This window comes from Eschrichtius robustus, chromosome 13, assembly GCF_028021215.1.
Source record: "Eschrichtius robustus isolate mEscRob2 chromosome 13, mEscRob2.pri, whole genome shotgun sequence".
In the NCBI taxonomy this organism is placed as follows: Eukaryota; Metazoa; Chordata; class Mammalia; order Artiodactyla; family Eschrichtiidae; genus Eschrichtius; species Eschrichtius robustus.
Genome location: NC_090836.1, coordinates 80283197 through 80290566, shown reverse-complemented (window position 1 = coordinate 80290566; position 7370 = coordinate 80283197). Strand labels below are relative to the sequence as shown.

The 7370-nt window shown below is 41.1% G+C and overlaps 1 protein-coding gene across 3 annotated transcripts in view; it reads left to right on the top strand.

Annotated features, from left to right (window-relative positions):
• Positions 1–1387: 1387 nt before the first annotated feature.
• Positions 1388–7370, top strand: part of CEP83 (centrosomal protein 83) — a 116930-nt gene continuing 110947 nt past the window's right edge. For all 3 annotated transcript variants that reach the window (XM_068560349.1, XM_068560350.1, XM_068560348.1), the window contains exon 1: positions 1388–1798. The gene's annotated coding sequence lies outside the window, so the exon portion shown is untranslated. The remainder of the gene's footprint in view (positions 1799–7370) is intronic.

Here is a 7370-nt window from a genome sequence, read left to right as displayed (position 1 = left end):
ATAACATATTTAACTAGTGTCCTAGTGATGGTACTTACATTGTTTCCATAAGCACCTATTATAAAAAGGGGGTGAGGAACATCCTCGTAAATCTGTTTTCTTTTTATTTTCTTTAGAGCGCATGACTAGAAAATGAGTTTGCTGGGGCAAAGCCTAATTATTTTGTTAAATTTTGGTAATTAATGGTGTACCAATTTCAAGTTTACACCAGTAAGGCATGAGAGTAATTGTATCCCCACCTCACTATCTACACTGATAGACAAAAAGGATGTTTGCAAGTTGAACATCTTTTCATTTGTTAATTAGATGTTTGTTTTTCTTGGTTTAAGAATGTCCTATTGATATCCTTTGCCAATTTTATTTATTGTGTTAAGTTTTAAAATTGATATTCTATGAGCTTTTTGTGTATTAGGAATACTTTTCCTTCTTTTTCCACATGATACAAATTTATATTCCATTAGTTATTACTTGTGTGTAGATAACAATCTTTATGTGGTTAATTTTTATCGATTTTTTTTTATGGTTTCTGGTTATTGCTTCATACTTAGAAAAGGCCTTTCTCAGCTCAAGATTATAGTCACCTCGATTTTCTTGTAATATTTTTATGGTTTCATTCTTTACATTTAAATTCTTGTCATCTGGTATTAAACAAATGAAACAGATGTAAAGCCGGTCCCCAGTGTTTAGTAATTCCTCAGATAATCTTTTTCCCACTCACCGATGATTTGTAACGTATAGTTCATTGATACCACTGAGACCAGTGGGCCCTGGACTCGAGCTAACACCTTTTGAGATTTGGAGCGGGCGGTGCGGGGAGGGACTCGCGCCTGGGCCTCTTTCCTGACCTGGCCGTTTCCGCCTGGCAAGCTGCGCCGGCTCCCCACTCGTGGGCCGAGGCCCCACGGCCGACGCGGTAGTCAGGAGACTTCGAGACTCATTCCATCTGCACGGTCGGGCACGAAGGCAGACGGGGGTGGCGGCAGGACCACTATCAGAGCCCTCAGGGAAGAAAAAGTGTCGGAAGAGCCAGCAGAGCGCAGGAGAAGCGCGAAACTGGGGGAAACCGCCGAGACGTTGCGTGGGGAGGAGGCGAGGGAGAGCGGCTTCCCGCTCAACTGCGCGCGTCACTCTGGCTCCCTGAGGCAAGTGCCTGGCCCCGGACTGTGCGTTCCCTTCGGCTCTAGAGATCTCCGCGGCCCCCAGAGGCCTCTCGGAGCGCCGCCCTGGCCCCGCCGTTCCCGCCGTCGTTGGCCACTACCCCAAGCTCGGCTCGCTCGCCGCCTTCCTCTAACTGCCTCTGGCCACGGCCGGCGTCCGCGGCGTCGGTGACGTTGGCGTGGGGGCGGTACTTCCTGCTTCGCGCGCCCTTAGGTCTCGAGACTCAGCCCGCTCCGCGGGGTTTGAAGGGTGGCGGGCGGCGGACTGGCGGTGGCTTCCCAGTCGGACTTCGGCTCCGGCCCCGGCCCCGGCCCCGGCCCCGGCCCCGACCCCAAACCCCAAACCCCAAACCCCAGAGAAGGCCAGTCCACCGAGGAGGAGCGGGGTTTTTCTCCATTGCCGCCGCCGCCCTTTCCGCCTTCGGAGCTCTCTCGGGATACCCCACATTTCCAGGGGTCGGGAGCCCGAGGGGCGCGCTCGGCCCTCCGGCTCCTGCTCTTCAGCCTTTGCCGCGAGCGTCTGCGGAGACCTCGCCAGGCGTGACGGGCTGGGCCTGCACCCCGCGTGCGGGACCGTCTCCCGTGGGCCCAGTGCCCCGGCGGGAAGAGTGCCGTAGGCGTCCGTGGTTGGAGCAGTGGAGGTAGGTGTCCACCTGGCGAGTGCGGCCGGAACACCGGTCACTGATAAGTTTTCTGTGCGCTCGTTGCAAGGTCCGAGTGTGAGTCTGGTACGTAACGCTGTCTTGTTCGTGGTTTGGAATGCTCATGGCTTTTTTCTTCACAACTTGCCCTTGAATTCTTCTTTTGTTATTTTTCCCGTAAAGCAAGTGGAGCGGGTGTTAGAAAAGTAGGCTGGGAGAATGTTCTGTAGCCGATTAAATGCACGTGAAACTCTTTATGGGGCTTTTTGATGAACTCCAGAGTGGTGCTTGGGTAGCCTCAGTTTAAAAGCTGGCTAAACGTGTGGTACCTCCAGTTTCATTTGTGAAAAAAAATAAGCTGCCATTTTCGTTGACCCTGAAGACAATTCTAACGGTGATGTTGGCTGTCATTACAAAGATAACGTTAGAATATGTGAGTGCATGCTGGGCTCTAATGGACATTTTGATGTATCCTTAGTGTCCAACTTTGGTCAAAAAAATGGATACTTAGCTCTTAAAAATGCCCATTGTCAAGTATTTTAAAAGCCTTTGGTCACATTAGTTGTAACAATGAAACTATTTAAGTAAAATCTCGAAGATGTCTAGGATAACAAGAAACTTGTCCTTAGTTTCTGATATCAGTAGTATATAGTTCATAATGTGTTCAGACTATGAGCATAAAATACTTGAGTAGATCTAAAACTGAGTGGGTTGTTAAAGCACTGCGTTTGTTACCAAGCAACATCTCTGTAAACAAGTCTAATATTCAACTAGAATATAATTAAATGTATCTATCCTACAATTATCCGGATTCAGAGTTCTCTAAATTCATAGTTTAGCCTGTAGGTGGTTACAGTTCATACTCACCTTTTGTACTGAGCTGTGATTTCAAACACATTTTGTTTAGAATTATTGGAATGCTTTACATTTCAGAGTCATATAGGACTCTACAGAGAATTAAAAATGGATTTGAGTTACCCTTTGGTTTTTGGGGACATAGTATGTCAGGTGTTCCCCTTCCTTTGAGTATTTTCTAACCAGGTGAAGTGTGGTTATATTTAGGAATTTTATCGACTAGTAGGGTAATACCAATTTAGGGTAACATAGAGCATTGAGAGAACACTTACTGCTCACAGGTGGTTTTTAAACCTTGGTTTAGCCAGTAATCTCACTCTTGCTCCACTCATTGAACCCTTAATGATATAATTTGTATGGCAAGTAAAGGCATACCTTGGAGATATTGTGGGTTTGGTTCCAGACCACTACAGTAAAGCGAGTCACATGAATTTTTTGTTTTTGCTTTCCAGTGCATATAAAAGTTATGTTTATACTATACTGTAGTCTATTAAGTGTGCAGTGTGCATTGTGTCTAAAAAATGTACATACCTTAATTAAAATATTGCTAAAAAGTGCTAACCATCATTTGACAATGCAGGGTTGCAACAAACCTACAGTATGTAAAAAATGCAGTGTCTGAAGTGCAATAAAGTGAAGCGCAATAAAATGAGGTATGCTGGTAGTTAGTTTTTTTTTTTTTTGGTAGTTAGTTTTTAGACCACTTTTTTGTGATATTTTGAATACAGTAACCTTTCAAGTATGTAAGAAAGTAGGTGAGAACATTTGAGACACCGTGAGACTGAATGACTTCTTTGAAATCAAACTATTAGTAATGGGAATCGGAACTTGAAGTTTTATATTCTTTACATCATGCCCTGACTGTATTTCAAAAATCCGTAGATTTCATTTTAGTCCTTTCCCTCTTTTTCCTGCATGCTGATGTTGAAGTAATGAAATATTCAAGAATGGGAAAGACAAGCAAAGAAGAAAAATCAAGAATGATTCATGCACGTTGTGTGATAAAATCCTTAGTAATCAGAAGTCAGCATTTTATCATGGGAAGTTCTAATTCAGGAAGCTTAGAAGAATGAAATCTTAACAGATTAGTGAATGGTCAGAATTTTTTTTGTGTATGTGTGTTTTCTAGGTACTCTGTCTGCCTAAAGAAAATGAGTTTTATTTTAACTTTGTCATACATAATGTATTAGGTTCAGCAAGTAATTTTCTCAAGTTGTCTAATCTGTGTGTACTTTTAGGGAATGTTTATATGTATCTGTGTAAAAATTTTCCAGAAGTACTCTTTCCTGCTGACTGAAGTTCACATTTCTTAATCTGAACTCTTCAAAATCTCATCACACACTGCCTTTTCAAGTTTATGTTCTTTATAGAAAAGCTATACTCTGACCAGATTGGTTTCTTCACCATCCTCTAAACCTACTATGTGCTTTCTGCTTTCCTTACCAGTCTTCACGTCACTGCCTGATTTCTTTCCTTCTTTCCTAAAATCTGAATTGTACCCTTTCTATAAAGTTCAACTCTGCAGGGGAGGAAAAATTCTCTACCCTGTTAGGGTCTGTGGCTGGGCCTAAGAATTAAATTGATAGAGATTAACAGGAGAAAAGCATACAAGTTTCAAAATTTTTTTACATGTACATGGAGAGTGAAGACCAGAGCAGAAAGCTTTTACAGGTCTTCCTCGACTTACAGTGGGGTTACCTCCCCTATCATAAGTTGATGGGTTTAATATACCTAACCTACCCAACCTACTCACCATAACTTAGTCTAGCCTACCTTAAACATGCTCAGAGCACCTATATCAGCCTACAGTTGGGCAAAATCATCTAACATACAGCTTATTTTATAATAAAGTGTTGATTATCTCATGTAACTTATTGAATACTGAAAGTGAAAAACAGAATGGTTGTATGGGTCCAGAATAGTTGTAAGTGTATCGGTTGTTTACCCTCTTGATTGCTGGGAGCTGCAGCTCGCTGCTCCTGCTGCCACCCAGAATCATGAGAGAGTATTGTACTGCATATCGCTAGGCTGGGAAAAGATCAAAATTAAAAATTTGAAGTATGGTTTCTACTGAATGTGAATTGCTTTCGCACTATTGTGAAGTCGAAAAAGTCCTAAGTTGGAGACAGTCTATATCTTTCAGACAAAGAACAAGTTTGTGAAACATTGACAAGACAGAGTTTTGGGCTAGGAGGAGTAAATTGTGGAGAAATGACTAGGAAGATAAGGGTTAGTTTAACAAGTTTGTACACATTTCTCGGCTTTGATTCCCCGTCTCTGGCGATAAGAATGTCTTTCGTCCTCCTGGTACAGGGATGGCACCTTTCACATGGGAGTTTTATCTCCTGCTTTCTGGAAGAAAAAGGAGGGTCAGAGTGCTCCTCTTGTATCTACTGTTTCTCAAGTGCCTTTAACTCCATCAGTATACCAAAGCGGCAGATTTGGGGGTAACGTGTCCTAAACTCCACCTCTGAAATCCTGTAGAGTGTATTTGTCAGTCCTACCATTTGATACTTTATATTGTATTGTTTTATCATTTCTACGTATGTCTTATCTTCCTAACTAGATTGTAAGCTCTTCAGGCACAGGACATCAGATCTCAGTGAGCTGTATCTTTAATCTCTTCCACATAGAAGTTGCTGAATGAATGTTTATTAGAGATAAGGAATGTATATTTCTACTTTTTTCGTTCCTCCCATAGTGTAGTGCAACTAAAAGAAAATCTTTTGAGAGTAACTGAGGGAGGAAGGGCAACTGTCAACCATAAGAAAGGGGATTAAAGAGATGGGATTCACTGGAATTAGAGGTAAAGTTTCTGTTCCTAGAAAGTGTGAATAGTTGAGAATTTCCCATGACCACATCAGCAATAAGGACTCCCTCAGGAATGCTAGCACTGTTCCCTAGTGGGCTTGGGAGTTTGGTCAGTTTCCTAGTTCTTCCTTAGTAGAATCTGGGTTTAAAAAAAATACTTCCCCCACTCTTTCCTTTCTTTCCTCCTCCCTGTCTCCTTCCATTCCTCTCTTCCTATTTCCCCATTTTGCCCTTTTCCATTTTACTTTTTACCTAGTAAAGACTGAATTTATGACATTATATCAGTACTTTTATTTGGCCCTCATAAATTAGCAGTTCTCTTAAGTTTTATATTTTTCTGTCAGGAGTGCCTCTCTGGGTCATGGAAGGATCACAGACTCTGTAGTCTAGCACTATTTTTTTTTTTTTTTAAGTTTGAGATATAATCCAGGAAGAAAGAAATTAAAGTCATGAAGTGTCCAGTTATTTGTTTTCTGTATATTGTAACTTCAAATCACTTTTGGATTAAAATTCATGGAGTTAGAAGGAACCTAAACCAAACCATTCTCTTCTGGAAAGTGCTTATCACTCTCAAAATATGTCCTTAAATAAATTCTAGGTAATTTTTATAGTCTTGTTGTAAATACTGTATCTGATGCTTATGACAAACAGTTACTTCAGTTAAAGGTATAAAAAAGTTGAGTCTCAGAGTACATTTATAAATCTTGGTTCGATTCAGTAGTTTCTTAGTGAGCTGGCAGTCTCAGCTTCTGAGTTGTTGCGCAGTATAGCATAGCAACCATTGGCAACAGTAACATTGGACTCCAGGGATTTTCCCAATGAAGTTGCAGCATGTATCTCTAGTGTTCACATTAAGTCTGTTTTTCTCAACTGAATCACATTAAGGCAGACATTTGAGGTATTGTTAAACTGAAATTGCGTATGATATAATTAAGTATATATTTTTTGAGTACTGACAAATTATAACTTTCATGTTTTCCTCCTAGAGATGCATGATAAATATATATTGGATTATGGTGTGTGAAGGACATGTGAAAAGACTTGTTCAATTAAAGATTAGTCTATTCTGGACAGAAAAACTGTTAAGTAACAATTAACATCAGAGTTCTCCACAACTGATACAGCCAGCCAGAGCTGGAGTGGATAAAGTTGAAATGGTTCTTCTCTAGATAACATTTTTATATTACTTCCGGAGGTTCATAGAGAGCGTAGATTAGTAAGCATGAATTAATAGGCACCATTATTTTGTGGGAAGAGAATTATGACTCAGGTGACCATGGCTTGACTAAGTTAGTCACTTAACCTTTCTTGGCCTATTTTCCCATTTCAAAAAATAAATTCCTGAAGATTTCTTTGAGAAACTGTATCCTTCCAATTTAAAGCAAATTTTATTTCTTCTATTCATTGGTTTAGTCAATGTTTGGGTGCCCTTTATGTGTCTTGCACTGTGCTAGGTACTAGATTGTGAATAAGACATAGTGCCAAGTCTCAAGCAACGTGTTTGGTAGGAGAAATGGATTAAGTCATTATTTGTAATATAACCTGGGAAGTGCTATAAAAATAAATACGGGTGTGTTCTGGGGGCATGTAGGGAGGACATCTGACTTAGAACTGCAGACATGATACATTATGACTGAGGAATGCCTCATTAGAATTATGTAAGGGTGATTTGAGAGTGTACAGAGAAGTATTCAACCTGGCCTGGAGGGAGTTAATACGTCAAGGAAAACTGGGGAGTTTCTCTGAATTGGAGAGACAGAGTCAGAAGTCGTCAGCCGTAGTGGTAGTTAAGATCCTGGGTGTAGACAAGAGCTGGTGAACATCAGCATGTAATAAGGAGGGGGAGAAATAGAATAGGGAGGAAAACCAGAGAAGGGTAGAGTTTTGGAAGCCAAGGGAGGAATGA